Source organism: Bos taurus, chromosome 20 (assembly GCF_002263795.3).
Source record: "Bos taurus isolate L1 Dominette 01449 registration number 42190680 breed Hereford chromosome 20, ARS-UCD2.0, whole genome shotgun sequence".
NCBI lineage: Eukaryota > Metazoa > Chordata > Mammalia > Artiodactyla > Bovidae > Bos > Bos taurus.
Window position 1 is genome coordinate 8,775,811 of NC_037347.1, and position 26,202 is coordinate 8,802,012.

The 26,202-nt window shown below is 38.1% G+C and overlaps 1 protein-coding gene across 4 annotated transcripts in view; it reads right to left on the reverse strand.

Annotated features, from left to right (window-relative positions):
• The window catches only part of TNPO1 (transportin 1), a 93,869-nt gene that overhangs the window by 52,998 nt on the left and 14,669 nt on the right, over positions 1-26,202 (reverse strand). Inside the window, exon 2 of one of the 4 annotated variants that reach the window (XM_059878803.1) lies at positions 67-21,804. The gene's annotated coding sequence lies outside the window, so the exon portion shown is untranslated. 4 annotated transcript variants of the gene reach the window in all.

The window sequence follows — 26,202 nt, forward strand, 5'->3', positions numbered from 1 at the left end:
CGCCGAGCAACCCCCGTTCCTCCCCGCCACAACGACCCTTGCGCTCCCCGGACGCCTCAGACCTGCCTGGGGCGCCCCGAAGGAAGTCTCGGACGGTGAAACCCGGGGGAACTGATCCTAGCAGCTCGGCCGCCAACGTCTGCTGCTGCCGCCGCGGCCGCTGAGCGCAAGGAGCCGACCAGACTGAGTCACCGCGAATTTGCAATCTGGCCCCTAGATCCGCTCACGGGAGCCCCCTGGGTCCTAGTGCCACGCAGTTTTCTCCAACCTAACCCAACTCTAGTTCCACCCAGATTATTACTGATTTAAGGGCTAATCTAAAAAAAGCAAACCCCCTGCGAGACACCTGGAGATCTGATTTGGGATTTTAATCATTTTAAATTAACATGGTTAATAATTAAGAATGACTGTTAATAGGGAAAAAAGCCTGCTAATTCCCCTGACGGCTCAACAATACTTAGAATAACAAATGTTTATATTTAAATTTGATATATAAAGTACTAAATACTAAAATTTAGTCTAAAATATTAAAAATGGATTGCATCACAACTCACACTTGAATAAACACTACATGTTGCATTTACATTTGCAAAACGACTGAAAAAAATGCATTCTTTCATAAACTTCAACTTTTGAACTCTTTAAGTTAAACTCCACCTGAAATAACCACATTCACAACTAATGACTTAGGGCTGAAGAAAAAACAAGAAAAAGAATGTAACTTTACAACTGGATAGTGTTTAATTCTATTAATGTGTTTTCACATACATTTTATTTTATTATCACTCTGGCCAGAGGGGATATTATTTGCCCCCCGAGTGGTAACTGTAGAGCAAAAAGATCACAGGAAATGACAATAGTTAATTAGTTAAAACTGGGAGGAGTACAGGTTTCTTAAACTACTATGAGCTGCATCTACTATAATCAATGGAAACTATCCTATCAATGACAGTTTCTTTGAATGCTTAAACAAAACTTAAGTATCCAGCATGAATTATTTGTAATTCAGCATGAATTTGCTGAAGGAGGGGCTTTTTCATAACGACCTACTATTATACTTGATAGTTTGAAATCTGAAATTAGTCCCTTCCTAGTAGGAGTCTCTTCCTAGCTGGGGTTAAAAAAAAATTACCTGACCTTACAGTTCGTTTAAAAAAAAAACACTAACAACAGTTAGTATTGTTTTTCTTTCTTATATTTGTAAAAAAAAAAAAAACGTTCCCTCTCTCCTTCACTTTTATTTTCTGCTTAATATCCTGTAATCTGGTTTTCTTTACCAAATTCTACCAACTTCCTCAATGACCCAACCCCCTAATCTCCAAACCAAAAAATGGTATCTGGACATAATATCTATTAATAATATTGTCATGTTTTTATTGGAGTCTTCATTCTGTGTGTTTATATATTTTATAATGATGAGACTGTTGTTTCTGGGCCAATTCCATATATCATTAAATATTTAGAGTATTTTTAAAAACAAAGTATTCCATTGTATTTCTGTGCCATAATTTTAAGAAACGCTTAATTGATATGTACAGTAACCTGTACAAATCATAAGCATACAAACTTGTGTATGTTTATAAAGTGAATACACCTGGTGTAACCAACGTCTGCATCAGGATAAAGATCACCACTAGTACCAAGGTTTCTCCTGTGCCTTCTCGGTCAGCGACTCACACTGTGATCCCTATTACAATTTCTATCGTTAAAAACAACTCCCCCTTCCCTCCCGGCTTTTTTACTTCAGAAATTTCAAAAACAATTACAAAAACAATATTACAACACATTAAACAACATGGTTGTACAAAAAGTTAATTTAAATCCATCACTAAACTTACAGCCCTAACACAATCAGTTTTACTAGTCTGAAACGAATCCATCTACACCTTTCTCTATTCGCAAACATATATATAGTTCTGGTTTGTATTTTAGGATCATGCCACATACTGTATTATTAAATAACTCTACAACTTTTAAACACACAACATTGAATGGCCATCATTCCAGGCCACTACATATAGATTTAACTTTTCATTTTTTAATAGATGCACACTGGGGGAGAGTTCTGACAAAACATGGTCCACTGGAGAAGGGAATGGCAAACCACTCCAGTATTCTTGCCTTAAGAACTCCATGAACAGTATGAAAAGGCAAAAAAGATATGACACCAGATAAGCCCCCCAGGCCAGTACGTGGTCCAATATGCTACTGGGAAAGAGTGAAGAAATAGCTTCAGAAAGAATGAAGAGGCTGGGCCAAAGTGGAAACGATGCTTAGTTGTAGATGTGTCTGGTGGTGAGGGATTTCCCTGGTAGCTCAGACGGTAAAGCGTCTGCCTGCAATGCAGGAGACCTGGGTTCGATACCTGGGTCAGGAAGATCCCCTGGAGAAGGAAATGGCAACCCACTCCAGTATTCTTGCCTGGAGAATTCCATGGACAGAGGAGCCTGGTAGGCTACAGTCTATGGGATCGCAAAGAGTTGGACAGTACTGAGCGACTTCACTTCACTTCACTCACTTCTGGTGGTGAAAGTAAAGTCTGATGAAAGTCTGACACTGTAAAGAATAATACTGCTTAGGAACCTGGAATGTTGGGTCCATCAATCAAGGTAAATTGGATGTGGTCAAGCAGGAGATGTCAAGAGTGAACATCGACATTTTACAAATCAGTGAACTAAAATGGACCAGAATGGGTGAATTTAATTCAGATGACCATTATATCTACTACTGTGGGCAAGAATCCCTTAGAAGAAATGGTATAGCCCTAATAGTCAACAAAGGAGTCTGAAATGCAGTACTTGGGTGCAATCTCAAAAATGACAGAATGATCTCTGTTTGTTTCCAAGGCAAACCATTCAATATCACATAAATTCAAGTCCATGTCCCAACCACTAATGCTGAAGAAGATGAAGTTGAATGGTTCTATGAAGACCTACTGGAGAAGGCAATGGCACCCCACTCCAGTACTCTCGCCTGGAAAATCCCATGGACGGAGAAGCCTGGTAGGGTGCAGTCCACGGGGTCGCTAGGAGTCAGACATGACAGAGCGACTTCACTTTCACTTTTCACTTTCATGCATTGGAGAAGGAAATGGCAGCCCACTCCAGTGTTCTTGCCTGGAGAATCCCAGGGACGGGGAAACCTGGTGGGCTGCCATCTCTGGGGTCACACAGAGTCGGACACGACTGAAGTGACGCAGCAGCAGCAGCAGCAGCATGAAGATCTACAAGACTTAGAACTAACACCAAAAAAGAGGTCCTTTTCATTATAGGGGATTGGAGTGCAAAAGTAGAAGTCAAGAGATACCTGGAGAAACAGGCAAGTTTGGCCTTGGAGTACAATATGAAGCAAGGCAAAGGCTAACAGAGTTTTGCCAAGAGGACACACTTGGTCATTGTAAATACCCTTTTCCAACAACATGAGACAACACTACATGTGGACATCACCAGATGGTCAATACTGAAATCAGACTGATTATATTCTTTGCAGCTGAAGATGGAGAAACTCCATACACTCAGCAAAAACAAGACCAGGAGCTGCCTGTGGCTCAGATTATGAGCTCCTTATTGCAAAATTCAGGCTTTAAACTGAACAAAGTAGGGGAAACCATGAGGCTATTCAGGTATGACCTAAACATATCCCTTATGAGAATACAGTGGAAGTGATGAATAGATTCAAGGGATGAGATCTGGTAGACAGAGTGTCTGAAGAACTATGAATGCAGGTTCCTAACACTGTACAGGAGGTGGTGGTCAAAACCATCCCAAAGAAAGAGAAATGCAAGAAGACAAAGTGGTTGTTTGAGGAAGCCTTACAAATAGTTGAAAAAAGAAGATAAGAGAAAAGCAAAGGAGAAAGGGAAAGGCATACCCAATTGAATGCAGAGTTCCAGAGAATGGCAAGGAGAGATAAGAAAGCCTTCTTAAGTAAACAATGCAAAATAGAGGAAAACAACAGAATGGGGAAGACAGATCTTTTCAAGAAACTTGGGAGATACCAAGGGAATATTTCATGCAAAGATGGACGTAATAAAGGAAAGAAACAGAAGAACCTAACAGAAGCAGAAGAGATTAAGAAAAGGTGGGCAAGAATACATAAAAGAACTATATAAAAATACACAAAAGAACTATATCCATGGTTATATTGATAACCATGTGGTGTAGTCACTCACCTAGAGCCAGACATCCTGGAGTGTTGAAGTCAAGTGTGCCTTAGAAAGCATTACTAAGAACAAAGCTAATGGAGGTAGTAGAATTTCTACTGAGCTACTGAGCTATTTCAAATCCTAAAATATGATGCTGTTAAAGTGCTGCACTCAATATATCAGTAAATTTGAAAACTCAGTAGTGGCCACAGGACTGGAAAAGGTCAGTTTTCAAAGAAGGGCCATGCCAAAGAATGTCCAAACTCCTGCACAATTGCATTCAAGTCAGATGCTAACAAGGTAAAGTTTAAAATTATTCAAGCTAGGTTTCAACATTATGTGAACTGAAAACTTTCAGATGTACAACCTGGATTTAGAAAAGACAGAGGAACCAGAGATCAAATTGCCAACATCCGCTGGATCATGGAAAAAGCAAAGGAATTTCAGAAAAACACTGACTTCTTCATTAACTAAAGCCTTTGACTGTATGGATCACAACAAACTGTGGGAAATTCTTAAAGAGACAGGAATACCAGACCACCTTACCTGCCTCCTGTGAAACCTGTATGCAAGTCAAGAAGCAATAATTAGAACTGGACATGGAACAATGGACTGCTTCAAAATTGGGAACGGAGTACGTCAAGGCTATATGCTGTCACTCTGCTTATTTAACTTATATGCAGAGTACATCATGAGAAATGCCTGGCTGGATAAAGCACAAGCTGGAATCAAGATTGCCAGGAAAAATATCAATAACCTCAGATATGTAGACAACACCACCATTATGGCAGGAAGTGAAGAGAAACTAAAGAGTCTCTTAAAAAAGGTGAAAGAGGAAAGTGAAAAATCTGGCTTAAAACTCAAAATTCAAAAAACAAAGATCATGGCATCCTGTCCCATCACTCATGGCAAACAGATGGGGAAAAAAATGGAAGCAATGACAGACTTTATTTTCTTGGGGTCCAAAATCACTGCAGATGGTGACTGCAGCCATGAAATCAAGACTCTTGCTCTTTGGAAGAAAAGCTATGACCAACCTAGACAGCATATTAAAAAGCAGACATCACTCTGCTGACAAAGGTCCATAGAGAGAATGCTATCTTCCCATGTGGTGCTAGTGGTAAAGAATCCACTTGTCAATGCAGGAGACATTAAGAGATGTGAGTTTGATCCCTGGGTTGGGAAGATCCCCTGGAGAAGGGAATAGCAACCCATTCCAGTATTTCTGTCTGGCAAATCCCAAGGACAGAGGAGCCTGGCTGGCTACAGTCCACAGGGTTGCAAAGAGTCAGACACAACTCTTTCCAGTAGTCATGTACAGATGTGAGAGGTGAAACATAAAGAGGGCTGAGCACTGAAGAACTGATGCTTTTGAATTGTGGTACTGGAGAACATTCCTGAGAGTCCCTTGGACTACAAGGAGATCAAACCAGTCCATCCTAAAGGAAATCAACACTGAATATTCAGTGGAAGGACTGATGCTGAAGCCAATACTTTGGCCACCTGATGCTAAGAGCTGACTCAGTGGGGAAGACCCTGATGCTGGGAAAGACTGAAGGCAGGAGGAGACAGAATGAGTTGGTTGGATGGCATCATCAACTCAATGGACATGAGTTAAGGAAAGGGAATCTTGGCATGTTGCAGTCCATTGGGTGGCAAAGAGTCAGACACGACTGAGTGACTCAACAGCAACAATAACAAAATACACATAATACAAAATTTAGCATTTTAACCATTTAAAGTGTACAATTTAGTGGCATTACGTACATTTTCACTGTTGTGCAACCACTGCCATCTCTATCTCCAGGACTTACTACAGTAACAGTCATTAAAGTTAGGAGAATACTACCTTAAGGTAGCGAGAGATGTCTCAGGGTTATATGGATAACATCTGAAGTATTTCAAGCTAAATGTGCACACCAGGATTATGAGGTAGAAATCATTTACTTAAGCAGTGAACTACATCTATATAAATTAAATAGAATATCAAGATTAATATTAAATTTTCTTAAAATAATTACCATTCTTTTTACATATTGAAGATTCAGAAATGTTTCAGAAATGGACTTAGTACTTCAAATTTTTCTCTTTTCACTTCAGTTCAGTCACTCAGTTGTGTCCGACTCTTTGTGACCCCATGAATCACAGCACGCCAGGCCTCCCTGTCTATCACCAACTCCTGGAGTTCACTCAAACTCATGTCCATCGAGTTGGTGATGCCATCCAGCCATCTCACCCTCCATCGTCCCCTTCACCTCCTGCCCCCAATCCCTCCCAGCATCAGGGTCTTTTCCAATAAATTAACTCTTCACGTGAGGTGGCCAAAGTATTGGAGTTTCAGCTTCAGCATCAGTCCTTCCAATGAACACCCAGGACTGATCTCCTTTAGGGTGGACTGGTTGGATCTCCTTGCAGTCCAAGGGACTTTCAAGAGTCTTCTCCAACACCACAGTTCAAAAGCATCAATTCTTCGGTGCTCAGCTTTCCTCATAGTCCAACTCTCACATCCATACATGACCACTGGAAAAACCACAGCCTTGACTAGACGGACCTTTGTTGGCTCTGCTTTTGTAATATGCTGTCTAGTTTGGTCATAACTTTCCTTCCAAGGAGTAATGTCTCTGCTTTTGAATATGCTATCTAGGTTGGTCATAACTTTCCTTCCAAGGAGTAAGCGTCTTTTAATTTCATGGCTGCAATCACCATCTGCAGTGATTTTGGAGCCCCCCAAAATAAAGTCTGACACTGTTTCCACTGTTTCCCCATCTATTTCCCATGAAGCGATGGGACCAGATGCCATCATGTTGATTGGTCCATGACATTCAATGGTAAGTCTCCTCTCCCCCACAAATGGCATTTCAATAAAAACCAAGACAGTTATTTGAATTATCTATATAGAAGATGGCACCAGAATAAAAAGTTTGCAAGAGGTAACTAACTAAAATAACTGTAGTCTTCAGAAGACTAAAACTTGAGTCCTAAACTGTTAAGAACTTGAATTTACATTAAAAACTTGAATGTACTAGAGTTGATGGGAGGTAAAGAAGTCAGACTAGTTAAAAAGTAAAAATATCTATTTTTTTCCCCCTGCTACAGGGGTTGTAAAATCTAGTTTAAAAAGCAGACAGGAGGTCTGGACTCAACCAACCTAAATTTAAGCCCTAGTTCTTTCACTTAGTAGCTGTGAAAACCTGGGCAAGATAAATTAATCTCTCTGAGCCTCAGTGTCCCAACTATAAAATGAGAATATACTGACTCTGTAATAGGATTATGGGTACTTGCCTGGCATACAGTATGGTTTGAAATTTAGTAGTTTTGTTTGTTACATCAATGATTTTCTGCTGCCTGCAACATAAAATCTAACTTCTTCTTTTTCATGGACGAGGCCCTTCATGATCTGGCCCATCATCTCCAAGGACAGCTTTATTTCTTACAATTCAATGTCCAACTTTTATGCTCCAGCAATACCAACTGCGCCTCTCATACCTCTAAGTCTCTGCATAGGGACTGCCTCTCTGGAACGCCCTATTTATAATCATTTTATTTATTTCTTTTTGGCTATGCTGGGTCTTCGTGGCTCCATGGGCTTTTCTCTAGTTGTGGGGAGAGGGGCTACTGTCTAGTCGCAGCCGGTGGGCTTCTCATTGTGGTGGCTTCTCTCGCTGTGGAGGACTCGCTCTACAGTGTGTGGGCTCAGCAGCTGCGGTTTCTGGGCTCTAGAGTGCAGGCTCGAGTCATGGCGCACGGGCTTTGTTGCTCCACAGCGTGTGAGATCTTCCCGGACCAGGGATCAATCCCGTGTTTCCTGTATTGGCCAGCAGATTTTTGTTTTTACCACTGAGCTACCAGGGAAGCCCTAGAATGCCTGCTTTACATCTGACCATTTGGCAAACTCCATCTCACTCATCAGAGATATGCTCATTTACTCAGTTTCCAAGTATTTACTGAGTGTCTTCCTTGGCACTACGATTGATACTGGATACTATTTCTTTTCTGTAACATTATTATAGGACCTCTCCACAAGACTTAAGTACTGATTTTTTTTTTTTTCATCACAGATCTATAGTTTGTGGCTATTTCCATTTCACCAACAGCCATATTATAATTATTTCCAGGTCTGTCTTAGCAACCCATCATGTGTTCCTTGACAGCAGTGACTATCTTTTTGACTTTTTTGAATCACTATAGTAATTTATTAAGTATTTGCTGAATAAATACTCTTGCTGTTAATTACTAAAATACAACTCTTGTCCAATAATTCAATTAATCTGAGCAACGACCATGTACTCAGTGAGCATTAGAGACTCAAAGTAAGTAAAATACTGTCCTTGCCCTTAGTTCTCATTCAGTGGCAGAGTCAGATAAACTGTCTACAAATGAAGTGTATGAATGATGAACAACAGGAAAAGAGAGGAAAGAAAATACATTTTGCTAGGAAGAAATAAGTGCTTTTCTCCCATATTTTTCTCTCCTAATTTCAATTAAATTCAAACAAATATTTACTGAGCAGTCAGATGTTTCTACCTAATATGGAGAATCACTATGAATGTGATAAATGTTGCCATCAGTGACATGATTTCCCAAAATGGTGACCAATTCTTTGGTAGAGTTCCAATTCTTGGTGTAATCTTCCTTCAAATAATACAGTAGTTTTATTCCTGGAAAACTCAACATTTAATTAAAATCCTGCAAAAAATTCCATATGCAAATGTGAAACTAAGTTAGGTTTTAGGCTCTGACAGCTGTAACAGATTTTTTTTCAGCTATGTGATTCCCTAATGGAACATTCAGAAGTCATTCAAGGCTCTAGACAATTCTTAAAGATGAACATAAGCACTCCTCACCTGCTAAGTGATGGAGCCCCTTAGTTACTAGCCCGTCACCTCAGAGAGCAGCACTGCCTCAGTGGAGAATGAACACAGTAGGGGATAGTACAGAGGGCTGTGGGGACATTATGCCAAGAGGTCAGTTAGAGGTCAGGAAAGGAACTCCTTGAGGAAGTGACTTTTCACCTGAGATCTAAGGCAATGGCAACCCACTCCAGTACTCTTGCCTGGAAAATCCCATGGATGGAGGAGCCTGGTAGACTGCAGTGCATAGGGTCATGAAGAGTCAGACACAACTGAAGTGACTTCACTTTCACTTTTCACTTTCATGCATTGGAGAAGGGAATGGCAACCCACTCCAGTGTTCCTGCCTGGAGAATCCCAGGGATGGGGGAGCCTGGTGGGCTGCCGTCTATGGGGTTGCACAGAGTCGGACACGACTAAAGCGACTTCGCAGCAGGAGCAGCAATAGGAATTAACAAAAGACTATGAGAAAGTGAGATGAAAGCAGGGCTAGGAAGACTTCACAGACTACTATGTAAGGAAGTTTGGACTTTATCCTAAGGCTAATAGAAAACTTGTGAAGATGGTTATGAAATCATAACCACAAGTTATAAAAGATATGATCAAATAAAAATATGGAAAAGGACTACTCCTCCTAGGAAGTAGAAATGGGGAAGGACAGGGTCATCTTCTGCTGTGCAGTATTATGCTAATTTCTACAATAAGCATATTTTTATAAGAAAAATTAGTTTTTAAAAAATCCATCAGGCTGCAGTGTAGGAAAATCACTTGAAGGGGCAGGAGGAGTCACAGGAATACCTAACTGTCCAATTTGCATTTAAAATGGAGTTGTTTGCTAGAGGAAGGGCTGTCATGTTTCAGGAGCCAAAATACTACCCAAAATTCTAGGATTTAAATATTAAAAATTTAATATCTTATTATTTTGTCTATTATAGTAATAGCTAATATTTTCTTTGACTGCCAGGCAATGCCCTAAGAACTATGTAACTTAGTTATTCCTCAGAAGTCTATAAGACATTAACTACATTTTATAGATCAGTAAACTAAGGTGCAGAGAAGTAACTTGCCCAAGGTTACTCAGCAAATGACAAGCCATGACTCAAACCCAACTAACCTGGTTCCAGAGTTCAGTCTCTAGGCCCCTGATAAGACTGCCTTTTAAATAGAAACATCAATTTCTGTAACCTGCAAGCTAATAGTAAAGAAAACCATTTGTATACTAAAGAACTATTTGATATCTTTGGGCTTCCCTGGTGGCTCAGTGGGTTAAGAATTCGCCTGCAATGCAGGAGACCTGGGTTCAATCCCCGAGTTGGGAAGATCTCCTGGAGAAGGGAACAGCTACCCACTCCAGTATTCTGGCTTGGAGAATTCCATGGACAGAGAAGCCTGGCAGGCTACAATCCATGGAGACTAGAGAACCATTTGATATCTTAGTAGTGAGGTGAAAGAGAAAGTAAAAATCATATTTCACTATTATAAAAATAGATCTAAAAAAGCAATATGTATATAGTGTGGAAAAAAATGAGATATTTTAATAGCACTTGAGTAGATGAATTCATAACATTCTAAGTCTAATCTTCACAACATCCCTTTCTTGTAAGTAGGTGGCCAAGTATTATCTTCATTCGACAAGCAGATAAATCAAAATACAGCTTAAGTAATTTGCTGAATCATTTGCTGAATGTGAATCAGATCTTTCAAAATAAAATGTTCTTTACAAAAAAAAATACTATGATGAACAAGGAAGAAAAAAAAAATCAGAGATGCCTACAGAGCTAAAAAGATCATGTTATTTTTTAAGAAGTTATTTAATAAAACTTTTAGAAGAAATTGAACCAAATTTCAGGTATGAAGGGGACAAAGGAAAAGTCTAAAGGTAGCTGATTATTAAAACTTTTTAAAAATGAGGTTTTTTTTAATGTCAGAGAAGGAAATATCAACAGGCTTGGTAAATAAAAGATATCAGTAGAACTAGAAGGTTCTTTAAGAGATTCTATAAAGTAATCAGAGATTAAGGATCAAAAAAGAAGAGAGGAAAAAGTAAAAGCAACCACTGAGGCCAAGCTACTTGAGAAAATGAGCTCAACCAGATTAAAGGGCAGGGATCACAGCATATGGACCCTCTGATGTTACATGGTGCTAGATACAAAGTAGGTTTAAACAGTTCTTGACTTACTGACTAGGATCTTGTTCACCACTTGGAAGAATTATGCTAAGAGGTTAAAATTACAATTCTCTGACTTCACAATTTATTGTCATCTAAGAGCTGACAGATTAACAGAAAAAAAAAAGGAAATGGAAAATAAGTATTATGGAAGATGTAAATAAATGTATTCTTAGAGTGCCCTTTCAGGAAGACCTCTGAAGATGACTAGACATGCAACTCAAGGACTAAAGTTTACAAACAAATATTTTAAGACTAGTATCAAAATGAGCAGGTGACAAGAAGGAAAACTTGATCTCAAAACTCACTCTAATCTACAATCAGTTACTTCTTATATATAGTTCAGTTTATTTAATATTCACAGCAGCACTATGAGGTAGATATTAACTCCACTTTATGTTAACTGAGGTTCAAAGAGGTTAAGTAGCTTGCCCAGCCAGTATGTGGCAAACCAAAGTATGGACTGTGTCTAGTAATAAGCAACCCTGTTATCATTTATGGAGCACTTCTATGTGCCACTAAATATACTAAATGATATAAATGCATGATCTCCTTTAATTCCATGAGTAGGGATTACTATTTTACCCCCACTTTGTAGAAGGGTAACAGACTTCAGACAAGTTGAGTAAAGTGTCCAAGGTCGTAAAGATAGTAAATAATAAAGGCAAGACTCAAGCTCAGATCCACCGAACTCCAGAGCCTGTGCACTGAACCATGCTGCCATATTCTTCTAATTCTGCCACCTCATGAACATGTGACTAACCCTTAACAGAACTCTTGGGTCTAGAGTTCATAGGTAGGTTTATCTTTTTCTTTCTATTTCATGAATTCTCAAGAACTCAAAAGCTCTGTTACTTAAGGGTCTCCTTTCTTTAAGTTCAGGTATGATAACTACACTTTGCTTTTCAATACAAACTTTTTATTATACAACAAAATAAAAGGCTGATAGGAGTAATACTTCCCATATATTTAACTTTCAGTTACATAATTTTCATCATTAAAACACCAATTCTCTGTTGACTTTTAAAACAAGATTAAACTATATCACAATTGGTCTCACTCTCCGTGTATGTTATTTAAACCAGTGGTTCTCAGTCCTAAGTGCACATTATACTCATTGGGGGCTTAATAAAATATGATGCCTGTTCCTTATGATTCTACACAGGAGTGGGACCTAAGACCCAGGCATGGGTATGTTTAAATAACTCCCAGGTGGTTCCAATATACAGCCAGTTGAGAATCATTAATATTAGCTTAATAAGCCTGCTCTTGGCAATTTTTATGAATTTCTTATCCTAATGAGCAGCAGTGTCCTAGCTGTAACATAAATGACAGAAAACAGAAGAAAGAGGAAGCATGCAGACTGTACTGATTAATATGAAAATATTCCAACCACTAGAAAAATGTCTTTGATGAAAACCAAAACATAAGAACATACTGTCTAAAGTCACATCAGTTTCCACTACTTAGTAAGGACTGTATGTGTTGGAAGCTATGAAGTACAATGGTCATTTACTTCATAATTTATTCAAGGAGTTTAGTAAGGAGTTGCATTTAGGTTTTTATAAATGGAAACTTTTCAGTCAATATACAGGGGGACAAGTAAGTTGTCATTATATAAATTAAATACATTAAGTAAACTATTAGGTAAAACATACTAGACAATCATGGTTCTTGACTGGCCAAATATGATTTAAATTCATATATCAAATCAACTTATTTGGCAAATAATAATCACATCTTTCTTCAGATAGCAATATTAAGACATTTATAAAAGTGAAAGAAAACCTCTCTAAATAATAAGCCCACACATTAAAATACAAACATACAAAATAAGTAAATTAGGTCCCTGATTCTTTTCATATTGTATATTCATTAATGAGCTTTACTAGGGATATTCCCATTGCTACATTCAACCGATTATGCTCAATGAACATGTTAACTGTACTCTGGCATGGTTTTTCAAAGAAGGCGATGGCACCCCACTCCAGTACTCTTGCCTGGAAAATCCCACGGATGGAAGAGCCTGGTGGGCTACAGTCCATGGGGTCACTACGAGTTGGACCCGACTGAACGACTTCACCTTCACTTTTCACTTTCAGGCACTGAAGAAGGAAATGGCAACCCACTCCAGTGCTCTTGCCTGGAGAATCCCAGGGACGGGGGAGCCTGGTGGGCTGCCGTCTATGGGGTCGCACACAGTCAGACACGACCAAAGCGACTTAGCAGCAGCAGCAGCAGCAGCATGGTTTTTATTTCCATGACATCAATTTAAGAAAAACATTCTTTTAACAACATAATTGTAAATTCTACTTCAGAATGCTGACTGATCATTGCCAACTGGTTTCAGGTAAACAGACTGCTGAATAATTTTCAAAGTACTGTCATATTTTATCTCTGTTTTTCAAAACTAAACTGAGTTTAGTGAGTTGAGGAAACAGTTTCAATTATGTTAAGCAACTTGCCACAATTCAGCTGGTTACTAAAGGCTAAGATTTGGGTTAGATGGCTGAAAACTTCTCAAGCTTGGGGAGAGAAATGAACATCCAAATCTCATACAGGTTAAATGTGAAAAGGGATACATCAAGAATTTATAATTAAACTGTCAGAAGTCAAAAATAAATGGAGAATTTTGAAAGCAGCAAGAGAAAAGCAACTCAACATATAAGGGAGCCTCCACAAGACACAGATTTCTCAATGGAAACTTTGCAGGGACAGAAAGAGTGGAATGACATTATTCCCAATATTGAGGGAGAAAAACATTTGTCAACCAAGAATATTATACCCAGAAAGCTCTCCTTCAGAAACAAAGGATAAAGACATACCCAAACAAAAAAGCTGAGGGATTTTATTGCCACTAGAACAAGAAATGATAAAACAACATTCTTCAAGTTGTAAAGAATGCTTATTAAAGAAAAGTATATTAATTAATATCCTAAAAACATAAATGTATAAAACTCATTCAGTTCAGTTCAGTTCAGTCGTTCAGTCGTGTCCGACTCTTTGCAACCCCATGAATTGCAGCATGCCAGGCCTCCCTGTCCATCACCAACTCCTGGAGTTCACTCAAACTCATGTCCATCGAGTCGGTGATGCCATCCAGCCATCTCATCCTCTGTCGTCCCCTTCTCCTCCTGCCCCTAATCCCTACCAGCATCAGAGTCTTTTCCAAAGAGTCAACTCTTTGCATGAGGTGGCCCAAGTATTGGAGTTTCAGCTTTAGCATCATTCCTTCCAAAGAACATCCAGGACTGATCTCCTTTAGAATTGACTGGTTGGATCTCCTTGCAGTCCATGGGACTCTCAGGAGTCTCCTCCAACACCACAGTTCAAAAGTATCAATTCTTCGGCTCTCAGCTTTCTTCACAGTCCAACTCTCACATCCATACATGACCACTGGAAAAACCATAGCCTTGACTAGACGAACCTTTGTTGGCAAAGTAATGTCTCTGCTTTTGAACATGCTATCTAGGTTGGTCATAACTTTCCTTCCAAAGAATAAGCGTCTTTTAATTTCATGGCTGCAATCACCATCTGCAGTGATTCTGGAGCCCAAAAAACAAAGCCTGACACTGTTTCTACTGTTTCCCCATCTATTTCCCATGAAGTGATGGGACCAGATGCCATGATCTTCGTTTTCTGAATGTTGAGCTTTAGGCCAACTTTTTCACTCTCCTCTTTCACTTTCATCAAGAGGCTTTTTAGTTCCTCTTCACTTTCTGCCATAAGGGTGGTGTCATCTGCATATCTGAGGTTATTGATATTTCTCCCAGCAATCTTGATTCCAGCTTGTGCTTCTTCCAGCCTAATGTTTCTCATGATGTACTCTGCATAGAAGTTAAATAAGCAGGGTGACAATATACAGCCTTGACGTACTCCTTTTCCTATTTGGAACCAGTCTGTTGTTCCATGTCCAGTTGCTTCCTGACCTGCATATACGTTTCTCAAGAGGCAGGTCAGGTGGTCTGATATTTCCACCTCTTTCAGAATTTTCCACAGTTTATTGTGATCCACACAGTCAAAGGCTTTGGCATAGTCAATAAAGCAGAAATAGATGTTTTTCTGGAACTCTCTTGCTTTTTCGATGATCCAGCGGATATTGGCAATTTGATCTCTGGTTCCTCTGCTTTTTCTAAAACCAGCTTGAACATCTGGAAGTTCATAGTTCACGTATTGCTGAAGCCTGGCTTGGAGAATTTTGAGCATTACTTTACTAGTGTGTGAGATGAGTGCAATAGTGTGGTAGTTTGAGCATTCTTTGGCATTGCCTTTCTTTGGGACTGGAATGAAAACTGACCTTTTCCAGTCCTGTGGCCACTCCTGAGTTTTCCAAATTTGCTGGCATATTGAGTGCAGCACTTTCACAGCATCATCTTTCAGGATTTGAAATAGCTCAACTGGAATTCCATCACCTCCACTAGCTTCATAATATATTATGAAACACAGATTCACTGACATTTTAAAGGTGGTATTTAATTTATTTACAACTCTAGTTTAAAAGTTTTTTTCAAAGTATTAAAAATAACCAAAGCTACAATACTTTGATATTGCAGCCATGAAATTAAAAGAAGCTTACTCCTGGGAAGGAAAGTTATGACCAACCTAGATAGCATATTAAAAAGCAGAGACATTACTTTGCCAACAAAGGTCTGTCTAGTCAAGGCTATGGTTTTTCCAGTGGTCATGTATAGATGTGAGAGTTGGACTGTGAAGAAAGCTGAGTGCCGAAGAATTGCTTTTGAACTGTGGTCCTGGAGAAGACTCTTGTGAGTCCCTTGGACTGCAAGGAGATCCAACCAGTCCATCCTAAAGGAGATTAGTCCTGGGTGTTCATTGGAAGGACTAATGCTAAAGCTGAAACTCCAATACTTAGGCCACCTCATGCAAAGAGTTGACTCATTGGAAAAGACCCTAATGCTGGGAGGGATTGGGGGCAGGAGGAGAAGGGGACAACAGAGGACGAGATGGCTGGATGGCATCCCCAACTCGATGGACATGAGTTTGAGTGAACTCCAGGAGTTGGTGATGGACAGGGAGGCCTGGCGTGCTGCAATTCATGGGTCGCAAAGAGTCGGACACAACTGAGTGACTGAACTGAACTGAATATAAAAATATGGAAACCGTAACATCAGTAACCTAAAATGTGATAGGGAGATATGTGGAAGTATAAAGTTTCTGTATGCTTCTGAAGTTGTTATCAGTTTAAAATAGGATGTTATTTTTATGTGAGCCTCATGGTTACTTCAAAGGAAAAATCTATAGTAATACACAAAAGATTATGATAAAGGATTCAAAGTATAACACTACAAAAAGTCATCAAACCACAAAGACAGCAAGAAAGGCACAATTTACAAAACAGCTAGAAAACAATTATCAAAATGGCAACAGTAAGTCCTTACATATCAATAATTATCTTAAACATTAAACATAAATAGGTTAATTATCCAATCAAAAGACAAAATGGTGGAGAAAAATTTCTAAAAAAATTTTAAAACACACAAGATCCACAATATGCTGTCTAAAAGAGACTTAGTTTAAGGACACAAGTAGATTGAGAATGAGGAATGGAAAAAGATCCCTCAAACAAATGGTAACCAAAAGAAAGTAGAAGTAGCTATATTTATAGTAGACAAATAAAACATGAAATTAAAAATGGTCTAAAGAGACAAAAAAAATTCATATTATCATAAAGGAATCAATCCATCAAAAAGATATAACAACTGTAAATATATAGTACCTAGCATCAGAGCACCTAAGTATTAAAGCATATAATCACAAAACTAAAAGAACAAATAAACAGCAATACAGTAATAGTTGGAGACTTTAATACTCCACTCTTAACAAAGGCTAGATCATCCGCACAGATAAATAAGGAGACAGTGGAACTGAAAAACACTATAGAGTAAATGGCCATGTGCTTAGTCACTCAGTTATGTCCGACTCTTTGAGACCTCATGGACTACGGCTCACCAGGATCCTTTGTCCACAGGGCTTCCCCAGGCAGGATTACTGGAGTGGGTTGCCAAGCCCTCCTCCAGGGGATCTTCCCAACCCAGGGATCAAACCCAGGTCTCCAGCATTGCAGGCAGATTCTTTACCATCTGAGCCACCATAGAGGACCAAATGGCCATAATAAACACATACAGAACATTCCACCCAAAATGGAATGGAACACACATTCTTCTCAAGTACACATGAAACACTTTCCAGGTTAGATCATATGCAGGCAACTAAGCAAGTCTCAACAGATTCAAGACAGAAGTTATATCGAATATCTTTTCTGATAACAATGGTATGAAACTACAAATCAACAATAGGGAGAAAGCTGGAAAATCCATAAATACATAGAAATGAACACATTCCTGAACAACTAATGGATCAAAAAAGAAATTTAAAAATGAATAAAAATACATCTTCAGACAAAATGGAGTAAAAACACAACACACCAAATCTTATGAGATGCAGCAAAAGCAGCTCTAAGAGGTAAGTTTACAGCCAAAACCACATACATCAAGAAAAAAATAAAGATATCAAATAAAAAACCTTACCCTATGCCTAAAGATACAAGAAAAAGAACAAACTAACTCCCAGTTTAGCAGAAGGGAATTTAAAAAATTAAAGCAGAAATAAAGGAAGCAGTGAAAAACAAAATAATAAAAAAAAATTACCAAAATCAAGAGTTGGTTCTTTGAAAAGATAAACAAAATTGACAAAAAACTTTAGCCTAAACAAAGGAGAACTTAAAACTATAAATGAAAGAGGAGACATTATAACTGATACCGCAGAAATACAAGGGTCCCAAGAGACTATCATCTGTTGCTCAGTTGCTTAGTCGTGTCAGACTCTTTGCAACCCCATGGACTGCAGCATGCCAGGCCTCCCTTTCTTTCACCATTTCCCAGAGCTTCCTCAAACTCAGGTCCATTGAGTCGGTGACGCCACCCAACCATCTCGCCCTCTGTTGTCCCCTTCTCCTCCTGCCTTCAATCTTTCCCAACATAAGGGTTGTTTTCAATGAGTCATTTCTTCCCATCCAATAGCCAAAGTACTGCAGCTTCAGCACCAGTCCTTGCAACGAATATTCAGGACTGATTTCTTTAGGATGGACTGGTTGGATCTCCTTGCAGTCCAAGGGATTCTCAAGAGTCTTCTCCAACATCCCAGTTCAAAAGCATCAATTCTTCAGCTCTCAGCCTTCTTTACTGTCCAACTCTCACATGCATACATGACTACTCGAAAAAACATAGCTTGGACAAGATGGACCTATGTTGGCCAAGTAATGTCTCTGTTTTTTAATAAGCAGAGGTTTGTCATAGCTTTTTTCCCAAGGAACAAGTGTCTTAATTTCAAGGCTTCAGTGTCATCTGCATATCTGAGGTTATTGCTCTTTCTCCTGGCAATCCTGATTCCAGCTTGTGCTTCATCCAGCCCAGCGTTTCACACCATATACTCCACATATAAGTTAAATAAGCAGGGTGACAATATACAGCCTTGATGTACTCCTTTCCCAATCTGGAACCAGTCTGTTGTTCCATGACCATTTCTGACTGTTGCTTCTTGACTTGCATACAGGTTTCACAGGAGGCAGGTAAGGTGGTCTGGTATACCAATCTCTTTAAGAATTTTCCAGTTTGTTGTGATGCACAGTCAAAGGCTTTAGCATAGTCAATGAAGCAGAAATAGATGTTTTTCTGGAATTCTCTTGCTTTTTCTATGATCCAACAGATGTTGGCATTCTGTTTCCTGTATTTAAAAAGATGGTAAAAGGGGTATGATGTAGTCTCTGGTTCTCCTGCCTTTTCTAACTCCAACTTGAACATCTGGAAGTTCTCGGTTCACATAATGTTGAAGCCTAGCTTGGAGAATTTTCAGCATTACTTGGCTAGAGTGTGAGATGAGTGCAATTGTGCAGTAGTTTGAACATTTTTGGCATTGCCTTTCTTTGGGATTAGAATGAAAACTGACCTTTCCCAGTCCTGTGGCCACTGCTGAGTTTTCCAAATTTGCTGGCATATTGAGTGCAGCACTTTCATAGCATCATCTTTCAGGATTTGAAATAGCTCAACTGGAATTCCATCACTTCCACTAGCTTTGTTTGCAGTGATGCTTCCTAAGGCTCACTTGACTTTGCACTCCAGGATGTCTGGCTCTAGGTGAGTGATCACACCATCATGGTTATCTGGGTCATGAAGATCTTTTTTGTATAGTTCTTCTGTGTAATCTTGTCACCTCTTCTTAATATCTTCTGCTTCGGTTAGGTTCATGTTTCTGTCCTTTATCGAGCCCATCTTTGCATGAAATGTTCCTTTGGTATCTCTAATTTTCTTGAAGAGATCTCTAATCTTTCCCATTCTATTGTTTTCCTCTTTCTTTGTATTACTCACTTAGGAAGGCCTTCTTATCTCTCTCTGCTATTTTCTGGAACTCTGCATTCAGATGGGTTTATCTTTCCTTTTCTTTTCCTTTCACTTCTCTTCCTTTCTCAGCTATACATTTGTAAGGCCTCCTCAGACAACCACTTTGCCTTCTTGCATTTATTTTTCTTGAGGATGGTTTTGATCACCGCCTCTTGTACAATGTTACGAACCTCCATCCATAGTTCTTCAGGCACTCTATGAGATCTAATCCCTTGAATCTATTTGTCACTTCCACTGTATAATCGTAAGGGATTTGATTTAGGTCATACCTGAATGGCTAGTGGTTTGCCTACTTACTTCAATTTAACTCTGAATTTGGCAATAAGGAGTTCATGATCTGAGCCACAGTCAGCTGCCAGTTTTGTTTCTGCTGCCTGTATAGAGCATTTCCATCTTTGTTTGCAAAGAATATAATCAAGCTGACTTCAGTATTGACCATCTGGTGATGTCCATGTGTAGAGTCATCTCTTGTGTTGTTGAAAGAGGGTGCTTGCAATGACCAGAGACTGCCATTATACACAAATACATTGGACAAACTAGGAAAAATACATAAATTATCAGAAACATATATGATGTACCAAACTGAATCATGAAGAAATAGAAAATATGAACTGACAAATAATGAGTAAGCTGACTGAATCAGACAGAATCCTAACAAAGACCAGATCAGGATCAGATGGTTTCACTGGGGAATTCTACCAAACATTTAATGAAGAATTAATATTAATTCTCTCTTACCAAAAATGAAGAGGAAAGAATACTTCCAAATGCAATTTATGAGGTCAGCATTTCCTTGATAGGAAAACCAGATAAGAACACTAGAAGAAAACTACAAGCCAACATCTCTGATGGATACAGGAAAAAAAATTTCAACAAATTACTAGCAAACCAAATTCAATAGCACTTTCAAAAGATCATATGTCATAATCAAGTGAGATTAATCCCTGGGATGAAAGGCTGATTCAACACACACAAATCAATTGATTTGATATATCACATTAACAAAATGAAAGATATGAATAATGATGTCAACGGAGGCAGAAAAAACATACAGAATTCAGTATCCAGTATCTATTAATGATAAAAACTTTCAACAAACTTGATATAGAAGAAACATATCTCAACATAAAAAAAGGCCATATATGACAAACTCACAGGTAGTATTATACTCAATAATGAAGATTGAAAACTTTTTCTGTAAGATCAGGAATAAGATAAGAGTGCCCATTCTCAAAACTCCAATTCAATGGAATACTAGAGCAATCATGCAAGAAAAAAAGCAGTAAAAGACATCCAAATTAGAAAAGAAGAAGTAAATTTGTCTCTGTTTGCTGATGACATGATATTACACATAGAGAATTATAAAGATTCTATCAAACTAATAAATGAATTCTGTAAAGTTACAGGATAAAAAAAAATCAACATGCAAAAACCAATGCACTTCTATACACTAACAACAAATTGTTTGAAAAAAAAATCCAGTTCCATTTACAATATCATCAAAGAGGATAATAAAATACTTAGGAATAAATTTAATGAAGGATACCAAAGTCTGTACACTGAAAACTATAACATCCTGAGGACAGAAAATGAAGAAGAAACAAACAGAAAGATATACCATGTTCATGGACTGGAAGAATATTATTAAAGTGTCCATAATACCCAAAGCCATCCAGAGATAATGCAATCTCTTTTGAGATTTCAATGTCTTTTTTCTTTACAGAAATAGAAAAAAAAAATTCTAAAATTCATATGGAACCACAGAAGACCCTAATTAGCCAAGGCAATCCTGCAAAAAAATAATAAAGCTAGAGGCATCACACTTCTTGGTTTCAAACTGTATTACAGAGCTAAAGAAATCAAAACAGTACTGGCATAAAAACAGACATATAGACCAACGGAACAGAATTGAGAGCCCTGAAATAAACCCATGCATATACAGTCAATAATACTTGACAAAGGAGCCAAGAATACTCAGTGGGGAAAAGATAGTCTCTTCAATAAATGGTGCTGGGAAAACTAGATCTTAGTCTCTCAGTTGTGTCCAACTCTTTGCGATCCCATGAACTGTAGCCCACCAGGCTCCTCTATCCATGGAGTTCTCCAGGCAAGAATACTGGAGCAGGTAGCCATTCCCTTCTCGAGAGGATCTTCCCGACCCAGAGATTGAACCTGGGTCTCCTGCATTGCAGGCAGATTCTTTGCATATAAGCCACCAGGGAAGACCTAGGGAGAAAACTGGATATTCACATGTGAAAGAATGAAACTGGACCACAAAAATAAACTCAAAATGGATTAAAGTAACATTACACTGCTAGATTATTTGCTTGATGGTTTATGTGTGGACATATATGCAAGATGGAGATAAATCTGTACGTGCCCTAGCAAGACTACAGTAGCTCTTGGTAAAATTCTGGCATTAAATGATTAAAATATATGAGTACCAGGCAAGCTATTGATTACAGCTATACTTACTGTATTTAAAAACATGGTAAAAAAGGGTATGATGCAAATAACCACATATTTTCCTACATAACACATCTGAAATTATAAAGTAAAAAAATATATATGATTTAGTATTTCAGAATCTAGTTTATAAAGGGAGACACATCAATATAGTTGACTGGGAGCTAAGCTGATAGTTCTTTGAAAAACAAGGTAGCACACGGGACATCCACTACAGATCATTTCAGTGATTACAGGTATATTATTTTGTTACAGTTAAGATTTCTCCTAAAGTTCTCAAGTGAGAGGGCCCTATGAGTTTCTCATTCATGCTCCAAACTATCTTTGACTGTTAAAGTGTAATGGGTTGATTCAGTATTTCACATTTTTAAGCATAAACAGAAAAAGGAACATAGCACAGTGTTCCCTGGCCAAGGCTGAACTGGTAAAAGGGTCAGAGCAGTTTAGACAATACAACAGAAAGGTAACAAATGATAAGTAGCCTGTAGGTTGGTTATCATCAGTTTTAATCTAACCTTTCCTTGTTCATTGAAATCTCACTCATAATAGGGGCATACATTATTCAGATTTCAGCTGTGGGAAGACACAGCAGAAAAAAACTTATGAAAGGAAATCAATTTTTATAATTTTAGTGCCTGAGCTGAATATTGTTCTACACTATTTTTGTTGCTAAGCAAGAGGATAGAGGCGAAACATGGGATCCAGAATCATACATACAATCTCAGTCCTACCAACTGTCTTTTTCAGGAAAGTAGCTTAACTTTGAGTCACAGTTTAGTCATCTGTGAAATGGGGTTGAAGAGAAGATTAATTGAGAATGTAAAATGATGCAATAGTAGGCACTTAGTGTTCATTCCCGTCACACTTCACTCCCCATTAAAATTATCATTTAAAAAAACAGATTTAATGAGGATAGTTTATATCATCAGGTAGAATTAAGATGAAGATTACTTAAACTATATTTGTATGAGCAAAGAATATATAAGAAAATGGGCTGTTTGACTCATCATTTAAATGAGGTGATATTCTAAAGAAATAGAAAAATCAAAAGAAAAATACTGGAGGAATAGAGGAACGAAGAAAAGAACCAGAAATCAAGTGGTGAGTATTAAATCAGATATAAATGTATTATAATCAGTTTGTAAAAATTTCACAAGAGTGAAAACTAAGTAGGTGATTACAGGCAGTCTTTATGGTATGTAAGGAGATAGGAAAAGAGTATCACAAAGTAAATTCTACAGATAATCCACAATGGAAAAACAGCAGGCAATAATGCTGTATGATCCATGGTATGTACAAGTAATTGTTTAGTATGACAAACAACAGCACATACTCTGTGTTTGTCTGTTTTATTACCATGACAAAGAAACAACAAGCCTCAATCAAGATTGAGACATTAAAAAATTAATGAATATAAAACCTAGAATAAAATACGTGATGGCAAGGAAATCTGAGATTATATTAGACATGTAAAAGATAACGTTCATCTCTTATACGTACTAAGAAAGTGTTTAGTTTTAAGAATATACCCTTAAAACTGAACCCTGGGTTAAAAAGCTTATTAGTGTCTTATAAACATCAGCCAAATAAATATCATGTCACCATTCATCCCCCTCATCCCATGAAATTGAAATTTATCACTTTAAACTTTGTCATTAGAAAATAGATCTTCCAACATCTTATCATCAAAATGAAAACAGCAATAAACAGTATCTAATTTTTTTTTTTTAATGGAGAAATCAAGACCCAGAAATCAACATTACAAATTAATTAAGGAAAATAATTTGATTTCTATTTTTTAAAACAGTAACATTCAGGGCAGAAATGGGGAAACAGACACAGAGAACAGACCTATGGACATGGGAGGAGGGGAGGAGGGTAAAGGTGAGACGTATGGAGAGAGTAACATGGAAATTCACAATACCATATATAAAATAGACAGCCATTGGGAATTTGCTGTGTGACTCAGGGAATGCGAGCAGGGGCTCTGTGACAGGCTGAAGGGTGGGATGGGAGGGAGGTTTCGGAGGGAGGGGACATGGGTATACCTATGGCTGATTCTTGTTGATGTGTGGCAGAAAACCACAAAATTCTATGAAGCAATTATTCTTCAATTAAAAAATTTAAAAAAACATAGTAACAACATCTGGTTCTACATTATGAGGCTCTTTTCTCTCTCTGCTTTTGCATAGTGCACTGATTTTCTGATAATTATAGTAAACTCAAAGGTCTTTCCTAAAGGAAATAGAGAAAGCCTACAGCCCATGTCTAACCAATGGTTTTAATGGCAAGGCTGACACTTCGTGATTCCATTTCCTAAATGCAACTGATTAAACCAGGATTGGGCACTCAGCTGTCAATATGATGAATCCCAGCACAAAAAGATAAAGCAAGTCAATCGGATTTCTCAGAAATACAAACAGGAAGTGTCTGTGTACTCAGTCGTGCTTGACTCTTTGCAACCTCATTCACTGAGTCTGCCAGGCTTCTATGTCCATGGAATTTTCCAGGCATGAATACTGGAGTATTCTAAGTATTACTAAGCCAACATTGTAAATCAATTATACTCCAGTTTAAAAGAAGAAAAAAAATTTAAAGTATTTTAAATAAAATTAAGACCTTTTGAAAAACAGTAAATGAAAATTGTTCACTTAAGATAAAAAAGATTACGTTATACTCATCAACAGATTCTTAATATATTTTTCTCCTTAAGGAAGCTAATGTAGTAAGATGGGGTGGAAAAAATGCTTACAAATGATAACTTGACACTAATGGTATAGTTCTGTGTCTAGTCTATGAGATAGATAACATCTATGATTAGACACTTAAAATTGATAGACACAGGAATCTAATGAACTGCCTTAAGAGTACACACTATTTCTATTACACTAAACTGATTCTTAGAAAAAGAAATTCATTTATTACAAAACAAATTGTTCCTGAATCATTTTCCTGGAGTAGGGCTGGGGACATAGAAAGCAAAATCTTTGTCTTAAGTCATATTTCAATTTTAAGAAAAAAATTGTCATAAGTCACTAATCCATATTATTTACAGTTAATGAAATAAATAGACTTCATTCAACTCTTCATATACATTCTTACAGGAGTAACATGCATGTTCTAGAAAGAAGAAAACTCCAGAAATCAAATCAATAAGCAAACATGTATTCAGCACTTATATATGCTGGATTTTTTATCTGGAAACTACAAATACAATAAAAGCCTGGAAAAAGAGAGGAACTAGGAAATTCCTAAGATTTCTTTATGTTATTCAATTCAACAACTCAGTATGTGGCTACACAGTTGATCCCATAGCATTTGATATGGACAGGAGTTTTTATTTCTCAAATAAATAATAATTCCCAAATAATAATTTGATCTGAAATCATAGTTTTGTCTGAGTTGCTGAGCAATTTAAACTCTACTAGAATCTCACTGGAGTGTGAAGGTGTAGATTCTGTTTAACAAATAAAAATGCCTGCTGTGTACGTGTGATCGGCAAGTAACACCACCAATACAAAAGCCTCTAGCCCACTGGAATGTAAGGGTAAAACAAAGCTAGGCTTTTTATTAGAGATTTTTCCTTTTTAATGACTCAATTTTTAATTTTTTTTACTGGCTCTTAAGCTTCCCCAACAAATTCCTACATTAAATCTGAAACTATTGTATCACTGTCTTGACTCTGAGCTTACTAGTGAAGTGAAGTCGCTCAGTCTTGTCTGACTCTTTGGGACCCCATGGACTGTAGCCTGCCAGGCTCCTCTGTCCATGGGATTTTCCTGGGAAGGATACTGGAGTGGGTTGCCATTTCCTTCTCCAGGGGACCTTCCCGACCCAGGGATTGAACCCGGGCCTCCCGCATTATAGGCAGATGCTTTACCGTCTGAGCCACCAGGGAAGCCCATCTACGCTAAAACAAGACTCCAGAAAAGCCTCCTGCAGTTTCTCCACTGTTTCATCCTTGACGTACGGTGGGGGTGGTGTCAGACCAAGGGAGGGATGAAATTTGGGGAAGCAAAATGGACCCTTTAGCTCCTAGCCAGTGTAATTTCACCAGGCATTAAGACAACCTGCTTGGGTCTTCAAATCCTCCGTGCCATGACAAGCCAAAATAACATCAGTGAAAAAGGCGTGTCACAGATCTGGGGCTTTTGTCTC